A 12994-nucleotide genomic window follows, 5' to 3' on the forward strand; every position below is an offset into this window, starting at 1 on the left:
TTCTTCTGGTTTTCTTGAGTCTTCTGCTGGTGAGATCTGGTGGCGAGCGATTTCGTGACGTTTCCGGAGGAATTGTTGGATTTTCCCTTTATGCGGTCGACCAGCGACGGTAATTGTTTGGGTGGTTCAATTTTTAGATGAACAGTGGGAAAGGGTTGGCACAGGGTTGCTGAAAGGATGCTGGATTTGGAAGAGGGTTTAATAGTTATGACGGGAATTGTTTTTGGATGTTGGATGAGCTTGTTTTCTCTTTATGTTTTTATGCTTGTCTTCTTATGGTACATTATGCTGTTGGTTATGTTCGTGTCTTATAGTAAATTGTGCTGTAACACATATATACGATAATGATAGCTCTAGCTGTCTTATAAAGAGTTGTCTAAATTACATAATAGATAATCTTGTGATGACTAATCGATTCACAATTATTTTCATTGTTAAAAAATATGTCGGTAAAGATAATAATTCCAGACAATTTCCTGCCGTTTTCTCTGTAGAAGGCAACTGCTTCATATGTTTCTCTTTCAACCTTTACAAATAATTTCGATCACTGTTATGTATCGTAATAGCGTATTAAGGAATAGGGTTATACAACGCTGAAGTTCGATTAAATGCTTAAACCTACCTTTCCCTCGCAGCGAAACTTTCGCTTGCGAGAAGTTAACTTGAAACAACTGTTGTTAATAAAGAAGTTGCTAGTTGCTTGCATAAAAGTTCCGTACTTGCGTAACACATTCTCGCGTTACTTGTACATCCTGCCATAACGTGTTAATTAAGCGAAGTGGAAAATCGATCCGTAAAGTTTTGCCACATCGATCGAATATTTAAGTCGATTGACTTTGCATATTGCTTGGTTGGTTATTGATTTTAAGATATGAATTTAAGATATGAACAATATTGACAATTCATGAAAGGCCTTTTACCCTATTTTTTCGTTCTGAGGCCTTTAATGCAGCAATGTAGAAATGACAAGGTCTAAATTAGAGTGCCTTTCACGTCCCAGCAACTTCCATTCGTATAGAACATTTTCTAAAATATGACACAAATCTGGCTTTGGATTTAAAAGATCCAGCAAAATACATTTGATTGACAGATCTCTGAAGAATGTGCTTTTACACAATGTGAGTACTCAGCTCAAAATTTATGTATCCCATATGTAATTCTAAAGAAAAAACCAGTGGGTAACAATATCATAAAATTATTGCTATCAATATTATTGCTACAATAATTAATTACTCTTTAAAGCTAATAATGATTAATTACTCTTATTATTTATTATTCAATAATAATTTAAACTCGTTACTATCTTCGGTGCTAATTTGTAAAACTAAATATTTATATAATTTGAAATTATCATACAAATTGATAAATTAACTTATTCTCTGTCCATACATTTTGGAAATATCGGTAACAAAAAACAAATTTCAAATATTTTTCTCTGTAGGTAAAACAAATTTCTGTTTAGGTTTCATTCCTTTAATTATATTCATAAGTTGCGTAAATATCTATAATTCTATACTCCTCGTGGTTATTAATAATATGTGCAATTTGGCACGCAGTTAAAACCTATTTAAGAAGATAGTAGACTTATCTTTCTAGACTTATCTTTAATCTTATGGGAACGACCAAAATCTTACGTATATTTGTCAACTGTCTTAGAAGAGGAAATAAGACGAGCGTCGACATCGTCTTTATCATTCGTTGGAATGCACTCGAAGCTATCGTTTTATCCCCGATGAATGTGAGGATGAAAAAAGACATAGCTTCTGATGGATCCTCCTCTCTTTCCTCTGTCTTCTTCCTAAGGCGACCCGTATAGATTACAAAGGAATAGCTTGTAGGAATGTCGAGCTGGTTCTTTACTGGGTGAGAAATGCCAGCTCTCGAATTTCTTCTTCCTGTATTCGCGCATCGGATGCCTGCGAAACAAACGACTTCATTTTCGCGCAGTTACAAGGGATGTTGCCTTTCCACTTTCTGACAACTGTCGCTACACTTTCTGGTCGTTTCTATTCCAAGATGTAAGTACATACGTACAATTTAAACAGTCGATTTTTAATTTAAGGAAAAATATTATTTAATTTAATTTAATTATCATTTAACTTAATTAAAAAATCTTGAATTTGAAGGAAAGGATTACTTAATGATACGAGTTTTATTGCACTGCAGCATTGTTGGAAACTTAGGATTGCAAGCAGGTTACTCAAGAGATGTAAATTAAAATAGTAACTATAACTTTCGTAAGTGACTGTAGGATACAAACACGTGAAATTATTCCCGCATAGTAACAGCCAATATACAGTTTTCAATGCAGTATGGAAAGAAGAGGCGCTATAGCTACGATTCGTCCTAAAAAATCGTTTAGCGGAAACAGTATATCGGTATGCAGTGGTCAAAAGATTAAACATCAAAGGCTAAGTCTACACTCGATTAATTCTTGGCCGGCGGATGACGAGTAGGGCGATTACTGAGTCATTTCTAATCCATATATTTTTTGAACCATGTTTTAGCCGTTATCTTATCGTTATTGTTATTATAACGTTATTTTTTACAATTGCTAGCTTGCACAAAATGCTTGTAATTTCTTACGACACAAACTATATGTACCAAAAAATATTGTTAAATATACTGGTAAACATACTATCTATCACAACTAATCTTCGATATATCAATCTTATATCAAAAATATTGGTAGCATATTCTGCATATTTTTTATGCATTTAACGTTTATCGCACATTTAACGTGCGGTCTAGTTACATATTATCTTTTCATTATTATTAAAGGACCGCGGGTCTATATTTCAAAGATCAACATACATTGGAAACTATAGCCTCTACCTATGTTTTCACGCCACCAAATCATACTGCAACTGATGTATAATAAAAGGAAGGAGGAAAATTTTGTTCCACACGTAAGATATTCATAATGTCGAAGACAGATGTTCCCAACAGGAGATGTCGAAGAAAGATCAAAAACTGACGTTCAGCTGTTGAATTTAAGGAAATTCCGCTTCCCGACGGCGGATAATCTAAAATTAAGGGAAACGTATACGCTACCCTCCAACGTTCTGCATAAGCAATGCATCGTGCGAGACAGACGAATTTATTTGAACCCGTTGTCTTGGCCACAATTACTGTAAACGTATCCTTCGCTTTTAAGAGGTAATTATTACTGTGGAATGATAAATCTGCTTTAACGTAGCTCCCCTCCACCTGCAAAACACCTTTTCCCTGTCTCCTGCTTTTCCACGCTCTATTATTCTTACTCCTCCCCTTTTCACCCCGTATGTCCCTTTCCCTTTGTATAGCTTTCAGAATTTCTTTCACGATTTCTTTCTCTATTTCCCCCTTTCTCTTCCAACTCTCTTCCTCTAGATCTCACTCTGTTCTTTTTATCTTTATCGTTAAGTCTTCCCCTATTTTCCCTCCATTTGTTTCTTTCTGGCTTCTGCTTGTTGTACATGCATCGTTTCTTTGAACTGTTTACCCTTCTTTATATGTATACACAAAGCGATACGTAGTTTACGGTTGTAGAAAGGAAGTTCTCCATAATTTTGCAGATTTCGTTCTATTCTGCAGATTAGAGAGACTTCAGTTCTGGGAGAACTTGAGGCTTCAGTCATTACTTACTAATAAAATTATTAAAATATGACGCGCAATGTATTGTACACGAAATTTTTCCAGGGTAAGACTTCAAATATTTTTGTGAATGAATGAATATCGTTCGCAAAACGATTCCTCCTACATATTAATTCAATCATTCTGAGCAGTTAATCCTCAACTACCGCTACTGCTATTCATTCACATAAGAAGCCACGTTTTCAGCGTTATACTGGAGAAAATCAAACTTTCCACGCAACCATTCAACTTGCGTTAAAAAGAATTAATACTCTGTATTTTCACATGGATCATGTTTGCGCTCGTAACACAGTTCTCGTTTCGAAATCCCCCTACATACGAATCAAAATAAAACCGTAAATGAAGTTTCCAAAACATTTCTAACATTCATCCAGGCCGGAGGTATGGGGACAACTGTAAATTATCCTTGGTAGAGCATAGTCACTAAGTTATAGCAAAATGCCAGTGGTTTTCAGGCTTTTTTTCGTGGACACATCTCCGTGAAAAAGGGGGTGATAAGGTAGTGGGCTGGCCAAACCAGCGTTTGCTGTCAGCAGAAAGAAAGAAAAGAGTTTTAAACGGTTCTTAATTTAATTTTAAGTAGATTCGAACCCCTCTCCCAACTTGTAGCCACGTCTGTTGGAATTTAATCGCGCTGTTTTAAGGAAATAGTTGTAAAACGAGAAACTGCCAGCATATTCTGGACTTTTTATGAAAGGTCCGATCGTTTTTAGAAGCTATCGAAATGTGTCCCGGTTGTAGTTGGAATAAATAATTCCATCATCTAAAACAATTCCTTTTGATAAATTCGTACAAAGTCTACACTTTAGTATATACAAAAGTATACATATTTTTACTTACTGAATTTTGCGTATCTAATTTATCAGAGAAACCAAAAACGCATTTTGTCAAAAAGATATTTATATTTGCACGACAGTACAATTATTATTAATATATTTCTAATAGGAATTTAAGAAATTATTACTAAACTGTAAAATCATCCGCAAAATGAATTTTCACTTTAAGAATATGGTTTAGTGAGTTCATATTAATATTTTTTTTCCTTCGCTATGTCCTTCAAGTTTGTCTCTTAAAATCTGACGCACGTTGCATAATCAAGGCTCATTAAACTCTTTGGAAATGGTACGATGTTATTACGTTTCATGTAATTCCGCTCACGAAGCAGGATGCAATAATGGAGAATCGCAAAAGAATATATTTCCGCGATTTAATCCAGTTTTACATCGAAATTAATTTCCAATACTTATTTGAAGAGGCGAAGTTAGAGAATAAATGTCGTAAGTAGAATGCAGAACGCGATATCGAGCGTTTCGAATGGTCCAATCAATAACTCGAAACCAACCAGGTAAAGTTACGCAGAAACGCATGTAATTAATTCAACTGGGAACTGCGTCATTAATACCTATCAACGATGTTGCAGCGTCATAATTAGATTATCTTTTAATATAAGCCTGTCTACCTCCGACGGATATATTTTCGATCAGCTGTTGGGTTATTAACACGATCATTGTCTTAATCACATGCTTGCGTGAATCACGCATAGACAACGTGACACAATATGGTAAAACATGACGAAGATACAGAATAATTCATTCTTCTATAGGTCTCGGTTTCTTTTGGTCATTGTTTTCAACCTCAGTTCACATTTCTGAAATTCTATATATCATTTAAAATATTACGGACCCATTCGTTGCGATACATTTGTTACAACATGTCTCAATAAATTTTTTTTATGTACGTACCTCTTGATAGATGATGTCGTTTGCCACGGTAGATCAAATTTTGATACATTTGGCGTTAAGATCCATTGAATTTTTCCAAGTTGAATAATTGGAACGTTAGAAACGTTATCCATTCCCGTTTTAATTATTTTGTAGTTTGTAGCCTAGTTTGTAAGAGAATTGACACTTGTCCGTCGATATTTTCTGCTGTTGAAACGACTGTATAATGAGGGATCAGCGAAAACAAGAGCACGAGGCGTTTTTTTTTCTTTTATTTAATATTTCACATTCACAATTTGTCCAATTTGGATATTTGGTAGAATTTTGTAGCTGTTTGATTATTATGTGGGTGGCTACCCCCAGTGGGGTACCATCTTCGTGTTTGTTAGGTTATATCCTTTATGAACGAGGCGTGAGTGCAATATCATAATGTGACAGACTTATCGAAAGATTTCAAATTTACATATAAATCTCACTTTGCTGCTAGCAACATTATGTTCCATCACTGGGCTGTACAGACAGCTATGTCGTTTGTACAACAAAAGTGATTCAAATGCAAGCAGGTATAAAAAAATATTTGATTGAAAATTCCAAGAAGATACATTGCTTGCGTAGTAATTTCTTTAAATATTTGGGGAATTTATGGAAATGTATAAGCAGATGTTCACGAAAATGCATACGAGGAAAGTAGGAAACTTGAAACGCGCGGAAGAAAAAAGAAATGAATAAAATTCTCGCTGGAAAATAAGTAATTGATTTCCAATTTTATTGATATATGTACATGTTCCTCTTTTTCTAGACTCTTTTTTTTCACAACAAAGTTTATTGTTCAAGTTATTCGCAAATGCGTGGCTGTAGTCCTTGTAAGGATTTTTATTCTCCTTTTTCCAATTCCTCCTTTTCCTCTTTTCTCGTTTTCGTTTGTAGGAAATGTATGAAACCATAATTATGTATGATTTGTTCCGCCAATTACGATTATTATGAGTTACAACGACTTACGAAAATCGATTTGAATATCGATTTTATATTCGCAGAAAAAAATAACAATTCTGACGCGGAACGTTTTGTTGGTGGATTTTAACCCTAAGTTGCGTATTTTTAAATATTGGCTTAAAGTGATACAAATTAATATTAAATTGATTTTACGGATGAAACGGCGAATAAATTAGATAAAAAAATTACAAACATATAAAATTTAGGCCATATTATAACGAAAAGAGAATTGAATTTATTCCTATATATATCAAAAACAGAAAGACTACATATTTAAAAAAAATTTTGTTTGAAAATAGTAATTAAATTAAATTCATACAAATTGAGAACCATATGTATTTTTCAATAATGAGAATTACATTTCTTTATTTTACATTATTTCACTTTTTTAGGTAATTCTGTTTCCAATTTTCTCTACAAAAGAAAAGAATCGATGCGTTTTAATTAACATTATTCAACTTTTCTTCATGAACGATCACGAAATTTTTTAACCAATTCTTTTCATTTTTCGTGATGAAAGATTAATCATTGAATCTTTTAGTTAAACTTTCCTTTTCAAAGATTCTTACAGAGATCCCCTGGACTGACTGTATCTTTGCTTGTAAATTATTCGGTGAAATATCACAGAAACGGGACACGACGCTTTTTCCATTTCGTTTCGACGTATAGCATTAAAATCCGTTAAATTCCACCATTTCGATTTAGCTTCCAACGTAACAAACAGAGATGTAGATAATAGATGAAACGAAACGGTGTCCAAGCTACGACCATGAAAAATCCAGAAAACAATAATCGGAACGGAATGATAAACGGGTGACGGCCGATTTTCAGGGCGAAATTATTTTTCGGAGGAGGGAACATGGGGGAAAAGAAGTCGATGCTCGTCGAAACTTTCAATTAATAGTCCGTTCTCAAACTGTCACACGCACTTGAATGTTTTTATCCGTTATCAACGTGAATTCGCGTACTAGTCAAAATTTCACTATAAGTCGATAAAACGTTTTCGACTGGGTAATACACGACTGAGAATTCGTGTCGATTCGTTTCATCGATACGTGGGTATGCGAACGAAGGGCTTAATTTTGAATTCCATAAGACCCGAAGTCAGAACAAATTCATTCTTTTTGGAATATTACTAATATATAGAATTATACACTGCCACTCAGAACTCTACGTAGACATTTGCTTACCTCTGGCAGGATGTAATTTAATTAGAAACATCAAAGACAATTTTTTTCTTTATAACAATTCCCTGTAATGATTTCTTTTAGAAAAATAGGGCAAGATTTGCAAGTTGCTTAATGTGAAACGCCTGAAACTTTCAGCGTACGGTAGGTCTTGCTAAGTTTACATCGATCTTTTAGCGTCCAAAAAAGTTCTCAGCTAGAGGCACGATTAATTAAAAAGCGTCTGCCTGGCTAGTACTATAATCCAATGCGACGGGATTATCGGCGAGCACTCGAATCTGTAAAATAAACCTTCGAGTGAACTTAAAACGCGAACGAAAAGAGAGGGCCGGACAGATTTGAGGGAGAGGGAAAGACGAGAAGTCCGTTCCACTGATTGAATCGAGAGCTCCGCGATTTATCGACAACGCGCGAGGGACAAATAAACGAAGGGGGAAAAGGTAGAAGAACGAAAAGGGAAGTCGGATAGAAAAAAAGGGAATCGATGGAAGGACAGCTGTAACGAAACGATAATAGCGCTAATTGATGCGCCGACGAATCGATAAAAATCGGACGAATGAGCGGGTCACCGGGGTACAAGAATTGGGTGCACGCGCGAGAATCGTTGTTTGTCGCTGCAACGAGATACAATTTATGGTCGTCAGCTATTCGTCGTAATCACAATGTCCCGTGTACGCGACTTGTTTTCCCAGAGTTCGAGGCCAAACGCTTTCCATCGACAACGAGTTTCGAAATTTCTGTTTGTCGCTTAACTATTCGCCGATGTTTTATTGGCTGTATGGTAACTATAACAGAGATTTTAACAGACGAATAAGAGATCTGGAAAATAAAAATATGATAGACTATGTTTAGAAGAGTTCTCTGCGTTTTCATCAAGTAGGTGCAAAAGTTATACAAAACCGTTCTTTTTCGGATTGGACTATTCCTTGGTAATAAAATTTCTGTGGAACTGGAACGTCCATAGAAATCATTACAACATTCTATTTGATTGTTTAGAAATGAAATAAAATTTATCTGTTGTTACGTCGTGCGACATTCTACCTAGACCAGGCCACTCACCGCTGACGGGATGGCAACCAGATGTCCGCACGCCTTCACTGCGTACCTTCAATAGTCTTAAGAGCCGATCATAAATCTTAAGAATTTCTAAGGTCCTTCAGATCGAACCAAACATCTGCACTAAGTCACTGTCTAAAGGTTATTGTTTATTACGGAAAGATAGAAGTTCGTCTTTCTCATGTACAATGTTTCGCACTAGCAACTTTCTCTCGGGGCAGTTAACACCCTTCCTCCACCCGTCCACACCAATCCAGAAAATTAACCAATTACCAGAGAAGTCCTTCCTTCACTCTCACAACAAGAACTTGGTCTTAACAAATCAGCTTTTCTCGCATCATTAGACCCACCCATCGCAAGTGTCCTCCGCTGCATCATCGTTACAGAAAGTCAGTCTTTATATATTTTTTGAACATCTAAGTCGCCTTCAACATCTAAGCGTGCGTCGCGTACAACACCTTGTTACTCTAGCTATCAATTGAATTTAATTGTACATTTCTAGTTAAGAAGTTGTTGGAATAAACATTAATTATATTCGTAAAGTCAATTTAACCACCCCTATTATCGCAACCGAAATCAGGGGATCGATCATTTCGTGGCGTCGATTATCCAATCGTAACGGGAATTTACGACTCCCGTTGACGTGCTTTCTCGCCATCGCGTCTCCCCGCGAATGGTCGAAACATCTGTAATTGTATGATTAGCTTCTAATGAGAATAATATTTTATTTTATAATTCTAAATATATAGATTTATTAATTCTAAATAAATACAATATGGCGGCAATTGATAGCAAATACCACCGGACGACACCAACTAGTGTCGGACGACGACAGTGTAACGTCAATTCACATCAGAGACCAGGCCACACACCACGGACAGGATGGCACCCAGATATCTGCATATCCTTGGTACGCACCCTCAATAGTCTTAAGTGCCCACCAGAAATATTTTATTTTCACCAACCCTAAAAGTTACGTGACAACAGCGCAGTGGTTAGTGCCTTAGGTTACGGACGTTCGGGATCCGGGTTTCAAATCCCGGCGACTGTAGTCCGATCTTTCTTTCCACGATTCTTAAATGAGAAGAAAATGTAGCAGTACCCCAGCAGCGACATCTACACCCGCAGCAGAACCTATCTCGGCCTCTACAGCCAGCCGTACAGGCAGCCACAACTATCACGATCTATCCACCTCAACAACATTGACAATTTTAATTTATTTAGTCCCAAATATCATTTAGTAATACTTTCATATCACTACAATAATTTGATACTATGAAGATCAAACGTAAAACCTGGTGAAAACTTGCTTCATTTGAAAATAAGGAAATGTGGTAATGTTTTTTTTGTAACTACTGCAATTGCGAGATTAATTTTCTCAAACCATTAGAACCAAGGTGTGAAGAATGTTCTTAATGCTTCATAACATAAAGTAACGGCCAATTTTTGGATTTTCCTTCACAAGCATCCCCCATCTCATAACAATTATTCCTAACGATCTTCCAATGGTTGCAATATAAAACCGATAAGAACCGATAAGAAAGAAAGGAAAAGGAATTAAAACCTTAAAATCCTTTAAGAAACTAGTCAGCAGTTAAACTATCGAACTTGAACGGTCAGCACAGTGGGTTGGCGTGTCGAGAACTCGTTTCTCCATGTCGATGGAGGTAAAATTTCGTGACGACTTTCGTCGACGGGTTTCGAAAGCGACCACGTGGCCACGGTCGAGTTAAGCTCTGGAAAAGCTTGGAAAACGCCGCTGACTGCGGCTTCCCGTGGCAATAAATAAAGTTGATAAGCCGGCCACGGTGTTTGCGAACGTTTTATTATTACTTTTCCATCCCATCGCCATTATTCTTCATCGTTTCCATGTCACGATGAACGATCGGTCCGGAGCCATTGCTTCGATTTGCGACGAATATCCACAACATTTCTTCGATCAGTATTTCTTCTTTCTTTCGAATGCTCTAGGCTTGTTTTTGCATAGTAACAATATGCTAAATCTGAACGATATCCGATTAATATCATATAAAAATATATTTTGGGGAAAAAATATTGTCTCTCAAGTTTTTAACTGTTCTAACTCTATCTTTCGAGAGCAACTTACTTAACTAACCCGTGTGTATCTCATTGATCTAAAGAAATCCTAGAATTCATTACAACCTCGTCTGTGCTATTATTAGTCCTCGTCGTTTCCCTGTCGAACAAACGTTTACGCGAACTCTCGGTCTCCATAACTCGGTATCATTAATAATGATTTTTTCTATCGAAACGTGCTCTATTTGCTAGTTGCTATTATTCTAGCATAAAATTCTATATAAATTGTAATTGTTTTTAGTACTTATTATATAACTGAACCAAATAATCGGACGGTCATCCGACGTTTCTTATTATACTGGGACAAAGAAAAGAAAGGAATCGTCGTGTGCGTTAAACAAAGGTTCTTTGCAAACGGTGATAACAACGACGTTAACGGCGTTTCACCGGTACCAGATTTTCGGTGGCGTAGCGTGTATCAAAAGCACGTGCTCTCTTGCGCGGCGAACAAAAGTAACGCGGTATATAAAAGCGAAGAGCGAGGTTTTGTTTTCCCGGCACGCAGCAATTCGCAGTTCGTTGCGACATTTTTCGAAACGCGCCTCGAAACCATTTTTTTAGTAGTTATGGAACGCGACGGTGCGACCGGTTGACGAGGAACGAGTTTCAGTCGAGGAATTTTGCGATTATGCCGAATGCGTTTCTATCGTGAAGTGTCAAAATTCGAAACGCGCTTCGTTCGGATTAATTCTGTTAAAAAAAATGGCAAGAGAACAACGCATGGTTGAGCGGAACAAAAAATGGGATTTGGGAAAAAATTTTTAAATAAAAAAATTGCATTGATACTAGAACAATACCTTCAATCTTTCTTTTTGTAGTAGTTGAAATCATGTAGCTGCTTTGATTTTATACTTTTCCATTTACTTCGTGAAACATCTGTTTTCTTCAATCCTTTTGTAGCGTGCGCCTGTTACGCGCACGTATGTCCGATATCTATGACACTGCGTTGTATGACTTGTTACTCGCCGAATTAACCTGTGATAACTGATTCACTAGAGTGTAAGTGTGGAGAAAAATGGTTGAATGTGCGAAGAACGATCAACGACACCAAAGGTTATACTTCTCCGAACAATGAGGTTTCGAATTGTGCTTGACGGCTGAGACGAGATTTACGAATGCTTAGTGCGGATGATTATGCGATACGAAACGATTGCTGCGACGCGATTGTCACGTAAAATAAAAAAAGGAAATCGAAGATGAAAAGAAAAATAAAATATAAAAAAACTGAAAAGAGAATTTATTTTTTTAACACTCGGTTTACACTAATTACGATTTGCTTCTGAACTCTTACCGTGACTTTCCAAGTCTGAAGCTCTTACAATTTGACTTTTGATCGGATCTGTTTCTTTTTCCTTTGCCACTCCTCAATATCCCCACTATCCGCGCGTTTTTTAGGCGTCCGCGACCGTTGCCACACACGTCTTCTTCTAGAACATTCGGCGGAAGGACTGTTGAGGATATCGATGGCTCATTAGGCACTTCGACGATATACATTGTCGCCGAATGCCGCCACATCTTTATCTCCATCATCAGTCCATCAGGTTTGAAGTGTGCTGGTCGTGACAACGCTTGAAGATGTTGACGAGACGAGAAAGACAACTGGAAGAACTGTTAATTAGTCGTTACAACTTATGGAACGATTCTGTCTCTACGAACGCTTAGAGATGTTGATGAGTCAGGAAATGCAGATGGGACTGCTTTCTCCGAAAGCTGAGAGATGGAAACGGTTCTTTGCTCAAGGTCTGGTGGAGATGTTACCATAGAAGGGAGATTGTGCGAGACCCTTCTCTCTGAAAGTTGAGAGAATTAACTAGTCTTACTTCATGTCTAGTGGAGATGTTAACGATTCGAAGACACGGATGACGCTCAACTAATCGCTTCAAATGATTAAACGAGACTGAATCTCCGATCGATATTCACAGTTGAACGTTTGGAACGAGATTGCTTGCACGCTGATTTGTTTTCATCGAACGCAAGAAGAAGGGTAATCGGTATACTCACTCGCATTCACTGACCTTCCGTGCGCTCGAAACGCAGAGGATTCTTAGAGGGAAGTGTCTAAGCGATACTTGGAGGAGCGTGACGCTTCGATGTTATTAACTCGTATTACTAGGGGCGCGGTACTTCGTCCGGGTGACCGGCTCGATCGATGGCATCATTATAATCCACAAAATTAAAAATACATCTTCGGAAAAAACCCGCGTTTATGACACACTTAGCTATAGAAACTGCGATGGGCATAAAAAATTAAAAATACTGTCTGTTACGCCACGAGACTTACCATAGGCCGTATTCTAACCGTTG

This window comes from Bombus vosnesenskii, unplaced genomic scaffold (genome assembly GCF_011952255.1).
Source record: "Bombus vosnesenskii isolate JDL3184/JDL3185 unplaced genomic scaffold, Bvos_JDL3184-5_v1.1 scf7180000013265, whole genome shotgun sequence".
NCBI lineage: Eukaryota > Metazoa > Arthropoda > Insecta > Hymenoptera > Apidae > Bombus > Bombus vosnesenskii.